Source organism: Canis aureus, chromosome 28 (assembly GCF_053574225.1).
Source record: "Canis aureus isolate CA01 chromosome 28, VMU_Caureus_v.1.0, whole genome shotgun sequence".
Lineage (NCBI taxonomy): Eukaryota > Metazoa > Chordata > Mammalia > Carnivora > Canidae > Canis > Canis aureus.
Genome location: NC_135638.1, coordinates 4,386,674 through 4,403,311, shown reverse-complemented (window position 1 = coordinate 4,403,311; position 16,638 = coordinate 4,386,674). Strand labels below are relative to the sequence as shown.

At 37.4% G+C, this 16,638-nt stretch overlaps 1 long non-coding RNA gene across 1 annotated transcript in view; it reads right to left on the bottom strand.

The window, feature by feature from the left end:
* Positions 1-3,720: 3,720 nt before the first annotated feature.
* The window catches only part of LOC144300163 (uncharacterized), a 42,957-nt gene continuing 30,039 nt past the window's right edge, over positions 3,721-16,638 (bottom strand). The window contains exons 3-4 of the long non-coding RNA XR_013366759.1: positions 8,155-8,219; positions 3,721-4,130 (exon numbers count right to left, since the gene is read on the bottom strand). This is a non-coding gene — a long non-coding RNA (uncharacterized LOC144300163). The remainder of the gene's footprint in view (positions 4,131-8,154; positions 8,220-16,638) is intronic.

Here is a 16,638-nt window from a genome sequence, read left to right as displayed (position 1 = left end):
TATTTCCCAAATAACGGTTTGAGATAAAGGGAGAGGAAAAGGGAGGAGAGGGGGCAAGAAGACGGTTGCTAGAGCTCCAAATTCCAGACTCAGTGAATGAGATGAAGCTGCACAGCCCAGCCCGGCTCCTGCCGGGCACCTGAGCACCACGTGCCTCTGCTCGCTGTTCCTACCACTCAGACGTCTCACATAACTAGGTTTTCCAGGCCACGAGCGTGTTTCCTTTACAGAAGTGATCCCTCTGCAAGTGTGCCTTTTGAACGTAAAAGGTCACAGTAGTTTATAAGAAAGGACATCATATTTGTAGTGTCTTTCATTTGTACAAACAAGTTCTCTTGTTCACTGGGGCACCTCTCCCACCTTGCTTTAATTCGTACGTGTCAATTTGTTGAAAGCTGTAGGCCTTCTCCTCAGAAAAATAATGCTTATATGGAAATTTACACAAAAGTTTGCATAAGGATTCATGGGGGAGAGGGGTGGTAATCACAGTCTTAAGACCATCTGTGAATTTTTAAGGGGTCTATAGGCACCAGTGTAAGAACACCTGGCTTAAGCGTGGAAACTAATAACGAAGATTTCAAGAATAGAAGTAGAGTTCTTAATTGTGGTGTGAACTATATTTTCATGAAGCATTTGGTCCATGTAGCTTTGGTAAATCGGTGTTTCATGGGGTGATGAGATGGGGGCTGGGACTTCCTAGTCCGCCATCCTGTTGGTGCCACTCCTAGTCAACTGTGTTTTAAATGCTTACGTGTAATTTGAGTTTTAGAAATCGGGAAAGTATTTTCCATTGAAACAATATTGATGAAATTCCATCTGCCTATCCATCCATCCATCCATCCATCCATCCATTCATCATACTGCTCCCTCTCTCACCTGCTCTCCACTCCACATTCCTACTTGGACTGTGTGTTGGGCATACAGGGCTGAACATCTGGGTGATTAAGAACCTTACAGTCCAGTGGAGTTTAGCACCATGTTTAAACGTGTTTACAACATAACATGAGAAAGGTGATCGCTCTGCTAGTGTCCACCTGTTGCCACAGGAGGAAGTAATTCATTCTGCTCAATCATTGATGAGGGGAGAGAGAAGTGGGCGGGGGGGAGAGAGAGAGAGAGAGAGAGGAAGAGAGAGGTTACCATGAAGGGATTTCCAAAAAAAGAGCTAAGGTGCAAGTTTCCTTTTAAAGGACGAGCAGAAGTTCTCCAGGCCGACCAAGGGCATTCCTTCCATACAGAAGGAGCTTGAAGATATGCGCAAAGACGAGGAAATGGGACACAGCATGATGCACTCACAGAACTGTAGAGGGCTTGGCACCTGTGAAGGTGTGTGATGTGGTGCAGAGTGTTGAACAATGACACGATTCAGTAGTCAGGCTTAGACTGCAAGTGTCTCATATGCTTCGTCATCTCAGTAGGCCATTGAAAATTTACTACCGAGTTTTAAGCATACAAGGAACAAGTGTGTCTTGGAAAGATTATTTTGAAAACTGTGGAAAATGTTTTGGAGGCCATGGGTCTTTAAATAGGCTATAGCCCCAGGTCTTTCCTACACAGGTCTATTTAACCCCAGTAAATCCATAAGGAATCACGTTTGTTGGGTGTAGGGTCCAGTGTGAACAGCAGACAGATGATCGTGCTTGGGCAACAGGAGGGTGGTCAAGGACATTAACAGGTTGTCAGTGGCTTGGTGGGAGGAAAACCTGACTTAAGGGGGTTGAGAAGAGAAAGGGGTGAGAAAGTAAATGCAGATAGGAGAAATGACTGTGTCCTAATGATGGTGAGATGAACCAACAGAAAGGGGAAGATGATGATGCAGGAAAAGAATCTCTTTGTGGGAGTACAAACCTTGAGTTGAAAAGGGCCAGGGCTAGAGTCTGGTGTAGGAATATAGGGATTGGTTTTACTCGGGGTATATATGTATGTTTCGCCCATTCGTTATACCTAATGGAAAAAATCGGGTCTGGAGTTACAGATGAGAGAACGGAGAGAGAAAAATAAAGCATGACAAGAAGGTCATCTAGAAACTACAAGTGACTCTGACTTCCCCAGTGCCTAGCTAACCCTTCAAACTCTCCTGGGGTCCCCTCTCCACTCCCAGGTCCTCCCTCAGGCTAGGAGATTCACCATCAGTTACTGAGATTGGACTTGCTCAGAAAACTTAAAGTTTTCCAGATGTACATTATGGAGAAACTCAAGGTGAACCTGAATTTCTAACCCCTATTGATGATTTGATCTTTTAGCTGAGATGCTTAAGGGGATCTTTCTTTATATTTGAAATCCAGTTCCTTTACCAGACAATATTCATTTGTATCATTTTTTTTTTCCTGTCTGGAATATAGTTTGCCTTTTTTATCTAAAAATTCAAACCCTTTTTTCCTAGGACATTTTCTTGTTTTAAACTTTTGACATTTTTATTTCATTTGTTCGAATTTTTAATTTTTAAAAAGAATATCAGTGATTCATATATGGAATCCCCTTTTGTCATATTTGTACCTATTATTGTCTCTTTAATCATTTTTACATCCAAGTTCATTTCCACTTATTTTTGTTCAATTCTCTCACTTCTGATTTCCATATACCTAACAGTACCCTCATCACTATCTACCTTCTCTTGAGTTGCTTATCATGTGACCATTGGTTCTAGTTCTCTGTTCCATTCCTCATCTTAGGCTTTGTTGCATTATTTATATATCCTTCAGGTACGTTTTATCCTGTCTTTCCTAAGTTCTTCTACTGAGTTCATGGAAACATATTTAATTATGGTTTGATCTGTTCAATGGTACTTACAAATATGTAACCATATATATATAAATTATGTAACTATATATAAAATTATATAAACGTATAAAATTATATAAATATATATAAAATTATAAAATCATACATAATGATTATATGTAATTTTATGCTGATTGTTCTTTGCCCTTTCTATATCCTACTACTTATAGTATTTTTATGTAGATACTATTGTGATAATTTTGGATAGTCATTTTTGAATTATAGGAATACTACCTGAATCTTTTATTTATAGGAGCACAATGAGGGGAACAGATTTATGGGGTATTCTGGGCTGATGTTCTTGGCTTGTGTCGAAGACTCTTGTGCATATGTGTATGTGTTGGGAGTAGAGGTTGTCCTATATTTTATTCTGAGCCAATAAAAACATGTAACTCCAGGGATGCTTATAATTTAGAATCATAATCCTCTAGGAAGACTCACGTATAGACTGATTCCTAAAAAAAGAGGCTGAACATACATTTCTTCATCTGTCCACCTAGCTACTTTTCATACCACACTGCACATAGCACATCCATGCACAATGTATCTTTGGCCCAGTAAATACTTTTGCTTCCTTGTGCTCATCATCAGGGTATATTAACTATTTTGGAGAAGTGGGTTCCCCTTTTTTCCTTTGAAATTAGTAGTTGCCAATGCCTTGATTTTTACTTTTCTCACTTATTATATTTGGGGACAACACATAACAATCTCATTTGAGAGAGATTTTGTCTTTCTACTCCCACTCCCAGAGAACCTTAATCCTATGGAAATAAAAATTTCTTTGTACATTCTATTTTAAAAAAGCCTTCTAATTGTTTAGGAAGATTTCCAAGAGGAGAAGAAGACACATGGTATTTACTCCGACATCATCAAACCAGAAGTCAGAAATCTTTTCCTAATACTTGTTTATTGCAGGAGATAGTTATGCTTGAACTGGTATCTCAGAGTTTTCCCAGTGTCGTGGAAAACTGAGGGAGGAGAATATTTGGGCCAGGGGCACTTTTAATCTTTTTAACTTGACATCTGGCAGAGAGTAGCCATTATATTTATTCATCCAGTGGGTGTACTATGTTGTTCAGAATTTATTTTGCTTAAAGAGAAAGAAACCAAAGTCAAAATATTTTAGCCAAAATGAGGGATTTGTTGCTTCATATGATCAGATTATGGGGAGATCAGAAGTTGAGTTGGCCTTGTGAACAAATGGAGCTGGAGACTTGAATGCTATCAGGCTTTCTTTTGCTCCATCTCTCATCCTTGTTTCTTTTTGTGTCGGTTTCAATTTCCCAGACCAGCCAAAGCCATATAAAAGGATCAGTGATCAGTAGCTCAAACTTGCATCTTTATAGTATCTGAAAGAAAAAAAAAAAAAGACTATTTTTTTTCTGTCAACACCAGAGTGAAAATTCCCCTGGAGGAACAATTCTGATCAAGCTGGATGGATCCCAGTGCCTGTGTCTTGGAGCTCTTACTGTGGCCAGACTTTGCCTTATCTATTGTCCAACCTCTACTCAGGAGTGGCACTGTCTATTAGTGGAAGAAGGTAGGGGGGAGGAAGGGCTAAAAAGGCCATAGACAATAGCCACTGCACAAATCTAATTATGGTTGTAAGGCGCTGTTGAATTGTTGCGTGTTTTTTTCTCATGCTGCTTTTCCAAGAACCATGTTGTATTACTTCAAGTTTCCTCTGCGTACTTACACAAATACTTGCAGGAGCATACTTTATCGTTATCTCACACAAATGTGACAAAACTATTTTTCTTTGAGCTGATAGGAAAAGCATAAACACATAAATATGCATTCATTTGACGACTACTTTATTCCTTTTAAAACCACTTAAGGTTGTTTCTGGCCAGACTGACTATTCACTAATTGAGACAAATGCTGAAGGGGGCCCTCCAAAAGTACTACTCAGTCCCTAGAAATGTAAAGAAGTCCTTTACTAAATACACACACTTTAGTTTATCTCAGTAGATAAGAATTGAGCAAGAAAAAAATGGTTATACCATTGCAGGGACCTGGGGGTGGGGTGGGGGAAACTAATGCAAAAACCCACCCCGTTTAATTGCCCAGGATTCACTGAGAGATCAGAGTGTGTCTTTGCTTTTTTTTTTTTTTTTTGGTAAAGATAGATTTATTTATTTATTTATTTATTTATTTATTTATTTATTTTAATAATAAATGTATTTTTTATTGGTGTTCAATTTGCCAACATACAGAATAACACCCAGTGCTCATCCCGTCAAGTGCCCCTACTTTTTATGCTATCAAAACAAAAGGTGACCCATGGAATTTGTAAACCATCTTTATCTTTTAGAAATCTCTTTAAGTACATTTCCAAAGTATTGATGCCTATATGAAATACTCTAATTTCAGAGTGTGCGACAAATCAGCAGCTAAAAGAAGGCGAGATGATTGCTAGCTCTCAAAAGAAAGAAATATTTGAATTTTATTTTATTTTATATTGCTCCTTTGAATAGCAATGTAACTTCTTCCCAATCAGTCATGGAGTAGTTTCATTCTATTTATCAGGATAATGGAAGTCTCAAAATTTCTTCTTTCAGGGAAAAGCAGCTGGAAAGAAGTAAAGTGAGCAATGTTTTCTTGTTCTTTTGTGAATTTTATAGAGATAGTAACTTGGCACAGACCCATGTTTCCAACATCTTACCCCTAAGGAGCTAGTTAGTGTTAAAAAAGAGAAAGAGAAAAAGAAAAAAAACCCACTTGGGCAAATGCAAGCACCAATTCCCTCTCTCAAAAACAAGGGAAGGGGAAAATAATCCATTTTTTATGGTATATTACCTACAAGTGCAGACATGACTTTGGTAATCACGCTTTTGTTGCACACAGACTGTAAAATATTTATGGAGACAATGTGATTTGGGTCAAGACATTAAATAAAGTAAAAGTTGCTTTATTCAATATGTGATGAACAGTATCCATATTAAAAACCATTGGGAAAAGTGTTCAAATGAAAAAATATGCTTAAAACAAATTCATCTGTTCAATGTTCATAAATGTTTTAAGAAATGCAGACAAACAAGTCTTGAAATCTATATTTACTGTACACAGTTGAGAAACTAATAGTATTTATTTAATCCAGAGGGGGAAGTGACTCAAAATTTGGCTTTTAATGATCAACAGGAAATACTTTTCCTAAGAAATTACCGAAGTGTTTGTTGTCAACCAAGCTACAATAGGGTTATCACTCTTCTCCTGGCAAATTGCTAATGCTATTAGACTAGCATTGATTTACAAAGGAAAGGTTTCTTCCAGACCTGCAGAAAATCTTAAGTCCTGACTAAAAATACTGTCTAGATAGAAGGAATGTGTGTGAGGAATGCAAAGCCGAGTGTTTACTTGAGGTTTGGGTATTGCTCAATGGCTATTATGCAGCAAATTAAGTAATATATTCACTCAGGGATATTATCTAGTGCTGATTAGGGTCAAACTGTGAGGTCTTGGTTCTGCTGGGTCATTCTCTATGTGTGTTTAGGATGAAAAAGAAAAGCAGCTTGATAATTTAAAGAGAGAAGTAAAATACAGCCACCCAGCTTAACCGTCTATGAAATCCGTCCTCTGGAGCCTGAGCTCTGAGTTAGCCAGTGAATTTAAGGTCGAGTTGATTGTCACTGTTTCACTCATTCACTCATTCTGTGCTGGCTAATTATTTTTAAAGATTTCATTGATTTATTTGAGAGAGAGAGAGAGCTCACAGGCTGGAGAAGGGGCAGAGGAAGGGGAGAAGCAGTCTTCCCACTGAGTAGGAAGCCCGACGGCAGGGTGGGGGGAGCTCAATTCCAGGACCCCAGGGTTATGACCTGTGCAGAAAGCAGGCACTTAACTGACTGAGCCACCCAGGCATCCCAGGTATGCTAGTCATCGGTGAATTCCTTCTTTGAGAAAATCAGTTATCCATTTCCACCAAAGCCAACTTCACATAGGTGTGAATCCAAATTCAGCCTTAAGAACTATGCAAATCAGTGCATGCTTTACTTTCTTGCTTGGGTAAATAAAGATGTGGAATAGCCTATATGACTTGGTTCAGGCAAATTCGAGGCAAACTTTGAGAAATCATATCAATAATATAAGCCAACATTTATTAATAGCCAATAATATATTGCCTCTTGGGCTCATTCTACCTGTCAGGCACTGTTCTAGGTGATCAAAGCAGTTAAAAAAAAAAAAAAAAAGCAGTTCAAGTAATGTGCCTTGAGTGAATCATAAAATTTAACATAATATAACATAACAGAAATTATCCATTTTTTGGTCTACTCCTTACGGGTGCAATGAGACATTATCAACTAATCATAGGTGTGATGACTGACTGTCTGTGAGAGGTTTCATGGAAGAATAAGGTGAAAAGAAGCCTAAAGAATCCATGCAAAAATAACCAAAATTATTGGCACTCAAAGGAAATCTAAATATCAAGTCCTAGCAATTGTCCCTTAGCATTCTGAATACCATAAGGATCTGAGGTTAAAAAGTGAAGCGTGAAGAGACAGAAAATTTTTATAGTCTGCTTAAAAAAGACTTTCTGTCCCAAATCCTCCATGTGTCTGTGGTTCTCCCAGAAGAATTAGAACAAAGAGTGCAACAAAATACATTAGTATCTTTAATTTTCCTTTATTGGCAACTTTTTTTTTTCTATTCCGGAGGTTGGCAAACTATGGTTCATGAACCAAATCCAGCCTGACGCCTGCTTTTATGTAGCCTGTAGCTAGTCGTGGTTTTTAAAACTTTTTTTTTTTTAGTTTAAAAAATGGTTGGAAAAAATGCATTTCATTACATGTGAAATTAAAGATAATTCAAAATTCATTATCCATAAATAAAGTTGTATAAGAACACAACCATGCTTGTTCCTTTATGTATTGTCTATGGTGCTTTTGTTCTAGAACAGCAGAGTTAGGCAGCAGCAAAAGAGAATGTCAGGCTTGCAAAGCCCTAAAATATTTTCCTCTCTGGCTGGCCGTCTAAGAAAACATTGGCCAATCCCTAGTCTAACCCAATCAAGTGATAGGTTCATTACTCACTTGTACTAAATCCAGCTAGTTGTTTGGGATTCATCCTCAACGTGATGCATCTGGTTGTCAAGAACTGTGAAGTGTTAGATATTTTACTCCCCTTGTAAACTCATAAGTTGACCTGACACATTTCATTAATGCAGGTAGAAGCCATGACGCTCCTGGGTGGGGAGCAAAAGGCAGTTGATTCCTCACAGTTTTAGCAGGAGCCAGAGCATCAGCATTTCTGAGCTGGTTCTCCAGGCCCCCAAGGCTCAGGTGAGGTCTGCATGCACGGCCAGTGGGTTGCATTGCAGGGAAAGGACTCTGAGCTTAAGGAAACAGAGTCTCTTATAATTGGTGGTACATGTACCTGAGGTTTACTTCGGAGAAGAATGATATTTCTACCTCCCAAGGCTGGTCACACCACAACCATCCCTGAAAACAAAGGAACAAAGGGAAGTCAGTGCCTTCCTTGCCAGACATGGAGAAATACATGAGAGCTATGCTGCATCAGGTCCAACACTGATTCTTCTCATTACCTGTAGCGATGAGACCAAAGAAACATTGCAAAACTGTTTAGGAAAATAACTAAAAAAAAAAATTAAAATTGTACTTGACAAATTCCAACAATGCAAATACTTTTAATTTTTTTTTTTTTCTATAAACGTTTAGCACCTAAAGGGTAGGTAAAGCAAAGTGAGAATTGGATGTTTTTATAAACATAGTTGCAAATGCACATTCTGGCCAATAGAGCTCAAGATCAAATGTCTCACTATTTCTAATAGGTGGTGAGCTTTACAGTTTACATTATAGTGCAATTATTTCCCCTCCCTGTGGTTTTGTTTTCAGAGTGGAATTTTATTGTTTGGTAGAATTTAGCAGTCTTCCAAAAAAAAAAAAAAATGCAGGTTACTCTTATTATTGTATTTCCGTGTGGCTATTAGAATCCTCATAGAAATGTTTCAGTCTCTTTATCTCCAAAGTAGAAATTCATTGTTAGCTCATTGTTTACCAGCATGTGAGGGCACTAAACTACGGCCCCAGACTGGAATCCAGGAGCAGAGGAGTCAAGCTGGCAAGGCGGCTGCATCAGAATCAGAAAATTACAGGAGAAATGTCTTTCAAAAGTACAAATGCTTCCCTTCCCAAACACCACTTTCTGTCTTAGAAGGAAAAGAATCTTAAACCCAGATAGGTAAATGATATTAAGGGTTTGACAAAATAACTCTGGAGATTCAAGTCCATTTAAAGGAAGTGATGATTATTTCCTAAGTATGTTGAAAAATAATTTAATAACTTAAAATATAATAGAAAATGACTTTGCTAAACATGTTACCTGCTTATTGTCTGAGAAGCAGTCTTTTCTGGAGGAATCAGTCAATACATTTTATGTTCCTTTCCACTAACTAGATCGTCCTTAGTCTCTGAAAGGCTGACTGCCTTGAATAGATGCCATCAGGTATAACCCCAAACTTTTTGTGTATATTTTCATCTTTGTCTTCTTTTTTAACCAACGTTTTCTTTTCTGGTTAATTATTATTAAAAGTAAATAGAACAATTTTTAAGACAAGTTAGTCTCAATGATGAATAACTCACTACCCAAACTGTCCTTTTAAAATGGTCATTTCATTTTATTTTTACTGCAAATTTTTAAAAAAATGTTAAAAATTGAAACTGCCTGAAGTCATATAATTGGTGATGCAAATATATTTTCTTTCTTATCACTCTTACTGGATGGAAGGCGAGTTTTGAGATGCTTTAAATCACAAAGCATTTAAGATATGCTGAATTAAATTTTGGATCACCTTGGCGACAGTGTTCTGAAAGGAGGTTTTATATCATTAGTTCTAAGAAACTTAGTGGTAGGAATGGCTTCTGATCAGTTCTTTGAAACAGTGACAGGTGGAGGTGGAAGTGAGAAGTCTGGGACATCATAGAATGTATTTGGGGTAGTTTTTATTAATCTTGAATTTGAAGAATGTCATTTATACATAATATCTTGTATTTTGTGGTAACAAGAATTTGTGGTAGTATTTTCCAGTTAAATACATTGACCTCCTTTAACTCCCAGCAATCCTGCTCCATCCGACTGGCAGAGAATAGAAGCTGGATGACCAAGGCTTCATGTTTTTAACCTTCTAAAAGATAGAGGCTGTTCAACCTGGAGATCGCCATCAGCATCTGAAATTTCTTCTTCACCTACATTTTATTGGAGGATGTCATCTTGAAGTTGGTGATAGGGAGAGGATCTTAGCAATGTTACAGGATCAGAGTTGTTTTGTTTTGATATGAGCTTTGGTTCAGGTGCTAAGTAGTACACACACCATTTTCCACCCAGAAGACATTACAGTGGTAGACTATGATATATGGGAGCTTAACCATTCCAAATGGATTCCATTCTAGTCTTAAAAATTATGCTATTACTTGAGGATTAAAAATGACTTATAGTCTCAGTTTTTGGCTTCACATAGAGAATCTTAAGATGCACAATGATTTAAAAATATTGAGAGTTTACAGAGATAAAGACATTTTCTTATTACAAAATTAGTTGGTGGATTTCTCTTTTACCCTTAGCTAAATTTTCAAAAGAAATCTAGTTACATTCCCAAACCTAGCTGAAACTGTATAATTATCTTTGTAATATTCCACTGTTAGAGATTTAACATAGAGATGTTTGAGAATTGAGACAAGAAAGAGAAAGTAAAGTAGTAAGCAAGTATATTAAAGAAGTGTGCTTCTTACAACTCTTAAATTTTTTCTGATTTTGTATTGCTGATTTTACGATTCAGTAGTGTTGAACTGAATTTTAAAATATTGCGTTTTAACTATTTCTACTGTGTTGTTAGATTGTGCAATACAACGATTAATCAAAAATGGACTTTGCCTTAGGGGACCTGGGTGGCTCAGTCAGTTAAGCATTCAACTCTTGATTTTGGCTCAGGTCATGATCTCAGGGTCCAGATCAAGGCCTGCCTAGGGCTCGATGCTGGGTGTGGAGCCTTCTGAGGATTCTCTTTCTTCCTCTCCTTCTGCCCCTCTTCCCACCTTGCTCACGCAATACTCTCTCTTGCTCTCTTTCTCTCTCTCTAAAAAGAGGAAGAAGAAAGAAGGAGGAGGAGGAGGAGAGGAAGGAGAAGGAGAAGGCGAAGAAGAAATGGTCCTTGGCATTGGTGGGCTATTAGTCTAGGAAAATAGACAGATAGATACACAGATGAATAATTGCAATATATTAAATTTGTGCTAGCAGATAAATTCCCCTTTCTATATTTTTAATATTGTAGTAGGGACTCAAACAGTTGTGGAGGGACTGTTTAGGAACATGCTAAAAACATTGGTTAATTTGACATGGGGAGGGGAGTGCAGCCCAAATAGTCTTCAGAGAGGAGGTGCTGATTGAAGCCATTCTTGAGGGCTGGCTACAACAAGCTAGAAAATATACAGATGTTGATGGGGCGGGGCGGTTATCTAGGAGAGCACTGTAGGTAGAGAGAGAAGCAAAGAAAAAGACACAAAATAGGAAACAGTAGTGCAAATTCTCCAAGAAATTTAGTATAGTTTGAGCAGAGAGTCTGTGTTTGAGAGAGAAATAAGGCCTGAAAGGTGCCAGAGACAATAGCTTAAAGGGCCTTGTATCCCATTTAAATCTTTGGACTTAATCTTGAACGAGAAAAGGAAAACACTGAATTATTTTAAGTTTAGAAGGGATGTGATCAGCTTTATGTTTTAGAAAGTTTAATCATCATGTTGTCATGAAGGACAGATTGGAGAAGTGGCAAACCGAAAAGCTGGAAACTAACCGGGAAGAATTTGTAAAAACTCTGGCATGAACCAAGGAAGCACCAGCTACGATGGAAAGCATAGGTCATATGGAGGTATTTAAGAGCTAGAGTGAATGGGTTTTATGATTGGTTAGATGTGGGTGTTACAGAGAAGGACTAGGATTAATCCTAGGGCAGTAGCACCATTAACAAACTTGGGGAACCAGAAGTTGATCAATTTTGAGGGGAAAGTTGCATTATACGTTGTGGAGCATCAAAGTGCAACTATCCAGGCTGAAAAGACAATTGGAATGGAAGCAGTAGCAGTCAGACAGTTTAGGTTATGATGAGTAACAGACATCCCTGAAATCTTAGTGACTTAAAAACAACACTTCTATTTTCTGCTCGTGTTATGTATCCCTTTAGTCCTCACTCCTCAAAATCAGATGAAGGATTCTTCATCAACTGGAAAGTTGCTGGTCCTTGAGGAGGAGCTTTATAAAATTGCAGACTGTCTTTTACAAACGTCTCTCTAGAAGTCACTCTGGCTACAGTTCTACCGGCCAAAGCAAGTCCCACAGACAGGTGTAGCTTCAAAGGAGTGGAAAAACACAATCCCATTCATGTACATATATGCCTAGAGGAAAAGGGAGGAACCAGGACATACGTGGACAGTGACATAAATTGGAAACCATCAATACCAATAAGTATTTGAAGAAATTACAGTAGGTAAAATCATCTCTGGAATTATATATAGCTTGAAATTAAAGCCAAAAACAGAATTTTGGGGTGCACAGACATTTAAGTACAAGAAGAGTCCTTAGGGAAGGTGACTAAAAAAGGAGACACCAGAGAGCTAGATGAAAAATCAACCACAAAAACTCAAGTAAAACCATCAAATAGACGTGAGAAAGCAATTTTTATATAGGAAATTATTTCTTAATTCCCATTCAATAGTTTGAGACTCTAAGAGCTTGAATAATTAAATTTTATTCTACGGAGCTGAACTTGTGTGTTTCGATATTATCCAAGTGACTTGTTCTTTCACAGACTGTGAAAAGTAGGTATCATTAGGACAATGAAGCTTTTTTTTTTCTAAAAAACATAAAGAGCAGGTTTAATGAAAGATAAGAACGTATCACTAAATGTGCCAAAAACAAACAAACTCCAAGTAAATAAAGAAATAGGCACAAGAAATGATAGGGTTTGCCATTATATATATATATATATATATATATATATATATATATATATATATGATATCAGGGTGTCCCTTATATATTATTTATTTGTCTGCTCAGAAGTGGCCAGGGAGGGGTACCTGGGTGGCTTAGTGGTTGAGCATCTGCCTTTGGCTCAGGTCGTGATCCCGGGGTCCTGGGATCAAGTCCCACATCGGGCTCCCTGCAGGGCTCCTTGCTTCTCTCTCTGCCTGTGTCTCTGCCTTTCTCTCTGTGTCTCCCATGAATAAATAAATACAATCTTAAAAAAAAAATGGCCAGGGAATCACTCCATGAGTATATAGGTAGGATTTTTACAGTGATAGTAACCTTCCAGTACTATTTCCTTATGATAATTTCCCAGAAGTGAAATAATAAGGTAAAAGAATGGTATATTTTTACACTTCATATCTATATTTGTGAAGCCTCAAGGAAGATTATATTCATCTATGCTTATATCAATGGTATATGAAAGTGCCTATTCTTGAATTGTTGTAACACTAGTTTTCATGTTTTAAAAGTATAAATAATGGCATATAATGTTTTGAATGCCAACTAATACTTTAGTTGGCATTTCTAGTGAAATAGGACATTTGTGTATATGCTTTTGTTTGCCTGTATTTCTTTTTTTATGAGTACAATTGCCTGTTCGTGTTTTTCTCTGATTTTCTTTTGGGTTTCTATCATTTTTCTTTTGATTTTTAAAAGTTTTGATAAATACATAGTACATGTGGCAAATACACATATATATTTGTCTAATAATATGGAATATTAAAAATTAATATGGCATAAATTTTCATATATTTAAACAAAATATGTTTAGTCCACAGATTTCCAGATATGGAGATAGATATTGGGGATATGATGGTGAGCAAAGCAGAAATGGGCCCCGTTCTCATTGATTTGATGACCAAGAAGGGTAGATAGGTAAGAAACAAATAAGCAATTAAAATAAGTGATTGTAATTGTAACAAGTGCCCAGAGAGAAATAACAAAATACCTGATGAGAATAACTGAGGGGTTGAGGGACTCTTCTACAGATCATATGGTCAAGAAATCTTTTTTTGAGTAAAGGATATTTAAAATCAGAGCTGTGGGATGAGAGGTAGCGTACAAAGAACATTCCAGGTTGAAAGAACACTCTGTTCAAAGTTTCTAAAGTGGAGAAGAGAGGCTTAAAAAAATGTCCATGTGGCTGGAGTGTGGTACCTGAGCGGAAAGAGCCAATAAGTAAGGAGCTGGATACAAGGCAGGAGTCCCATGTCCAGAGTTTATAGGCCATGCGGAGAAAATTGAATTTTAGTCCAAAACAACAGGGAAGCCATCAAAATGTTTTACAGAGGAAAAGAACGGGATCTGATTTCCATTTTAAAAAGATTGCTCTGGGGATCCCTGGGTGGCTCAGTGGTTTAGCGCCTGCCTTTGGCTCAGGGTGTGATCCTGGAGTCCCAGGATCGAGTCCCATGTCAGGCTCCCGGCATGGAGCCTGCTTCTCCCTCTGCCTGTGTCTCTGCCTCTCTCTCTGTGTCTCTCTATGTATATCATGAATAAATTTATTTAACAAATAAATTTAATAAATAAATAAATATTAATTGATTTAATAAATATTAAATTAATTATTTACATTAATTTAATAAATAAATATAATCCTTTAAAAAATAAAAAGATTGCTCTGGTTGATGGATATAAAATAATAGAAGGGTGAAGAATAAGTTTAACGTTCGCATGCGGGTGCATGTGTGTGTCTCTCTCCGTGATAGGATGTTGTGTCAGCTTACTACTGCTGCATAATAAGCTTCCCTGAAATCTGTTTGCTTAAAACAACAACGGTCTCTCAAGCCTATAAAGAGGACTACTGGGAAATTCTGTTGAGTTGGGTCCATTTGCTTCAAGTTTGCTGCAGTCTACTAGCCTAAGCCAGTCACACAGCCAAATCCAGAGTCAGTGTGTGAAGGTGCAACAGAAGAGCACAAACACCGGGATGCCATGAAAAATTTGGGCCATATATTCCGCTTACAACAAATAGCTTTAAGTGAAAAAGGTACGCTATACTAAGGGAAAATAATAATCAAGCAATATATTTAAAGTGATATTTTAAAAGGAAATTTAAAAAACGAACTGGAAAGATATGTATCAATATGTAACTGTGATTATCTTTTGGGGGTGGGATGTGGGGTGGTTTGAATACTTTATTTTTCTGACAAATTTTCTGTGTTGAGTTGTATTAATTTTGTAATAAGATGCTACTTTAAAATTAAAAAAAAAGTTTTATCATGACAAGTGGAGATTTGGGAATAAAAAGGAAAGAAAGAGAAGAACTGGGTTCATTTCTCAGAGGTCAGCTTTATCCTGATGACATCCCAACTTCCTTATCTGTCAAATAAATCTACCCAAGTGCACGTATTACCTTATTATGTCAGCTTCCTATTTCTTGCAGGTAGCCCTACAAAAATCTACTCAACAAAATATGTTTATTTTATGGAGCAGAATCACAGTGTTTCTGCTTTCAGATTTCGGTGTATAATAAAATGACTCTCGGATGCATGCACCATAGGTACTATCAGCATACAAATTTTCATTGTCTGTGAATCAATTTGTCCATTATCTTGTTCTGAAATCCCCCCATGCCTCATCCATTAGCATCTGGAAGTGGGTGGTATTTATTAGAGGAGAAGCTGGTCAGTGCATTATGAGAAAAGTATGGTCTGCAGGGCGAGAAAGTCTGTGTTTGAACTATTTGATCACATAGACAACTATTTTTATCTCTGGGATCTCAGTATTTTTATTTGGAAAAAAGGAGGATAAAGGAATAATGAAACACCATCTACATATGGTTACTCAGAGGAACAAATGTGATTCCCATATGTAAAAATTATTTTTAAGTTAATGCTTTCAAAATCCTTAGTCTTTCTTGGTACCACCTATTATTTGAATTGACATTTATCGTTTTGTTGTCCTCCTAATTTTTTTTTAATTTTAAAGATTTTATTTATTTATTCATGAGAGACACACAGAGAAAGAGGCAGAGACTTAGGCAGAGGGAAAAGCAGGCTCCATGCAGGGAGCCCGATGTGGGACTTGATCCCAGGATCCTGGGGTCACGCCCTGAGCCAAAGGCAGAAGCTTAACCACTGAGACAATCATGGGCCCCTGTTGTCCTCTTTTAGAGGTCAAACAACCCTGAGAGGGGTAAGATCTTATGATGGATGTTACATAGTATGTCATACATATACATAATAATAAAGACCTTGCTATCAGAGAAGGAGAAATGTGCCACATTGGATTCCAAAGCTAAGAAGATAGAGAGCGGAGCCAAACTTTGCCTGATCTAAAGTTTTCTGAAGGCTGACTTTCACTTTCTTGGTCGAAATTTGGGGTGTTGGTTGGGAGTACATTCAGTAGAGGAGGTCAATGAAATTTATAGTGTTTTGGAGAAATTTGCTCTTGGTCAAGGCTGTCTTGCCTTATAGTTACACAATGATGTCAATGTCAATGGGTCTATCAACAAACAAATAATCTTTATAATTGCCAATTAGGTTCTGATGAGAGCATACAAAGCATTTTGAGGCCTGGCCCAGACAATCAGAAACGGTATGAAGTGTACACTGCACCATTAAATATACTTGAAGGCAGTTAAGTCAAACAAGTGCACTTTTTATTTTGACCTTGTTCTAGATATAAAGGAAACTCCAGGAGCCCTGCTATTCCCCATCAGCCCAGACGAAATGATTGATTTCTTTTCAGTTGCAGTGAAAGCTTGTTTTAATTATTTTTAAAATTGTCCAGACAATCATAACTTTCAAGCTATCAGAGAAAGCAGAACCGTGACAAGAAAAATAATGCTTAATTCAGGTGTTCTATTGTATGTAAGCATGT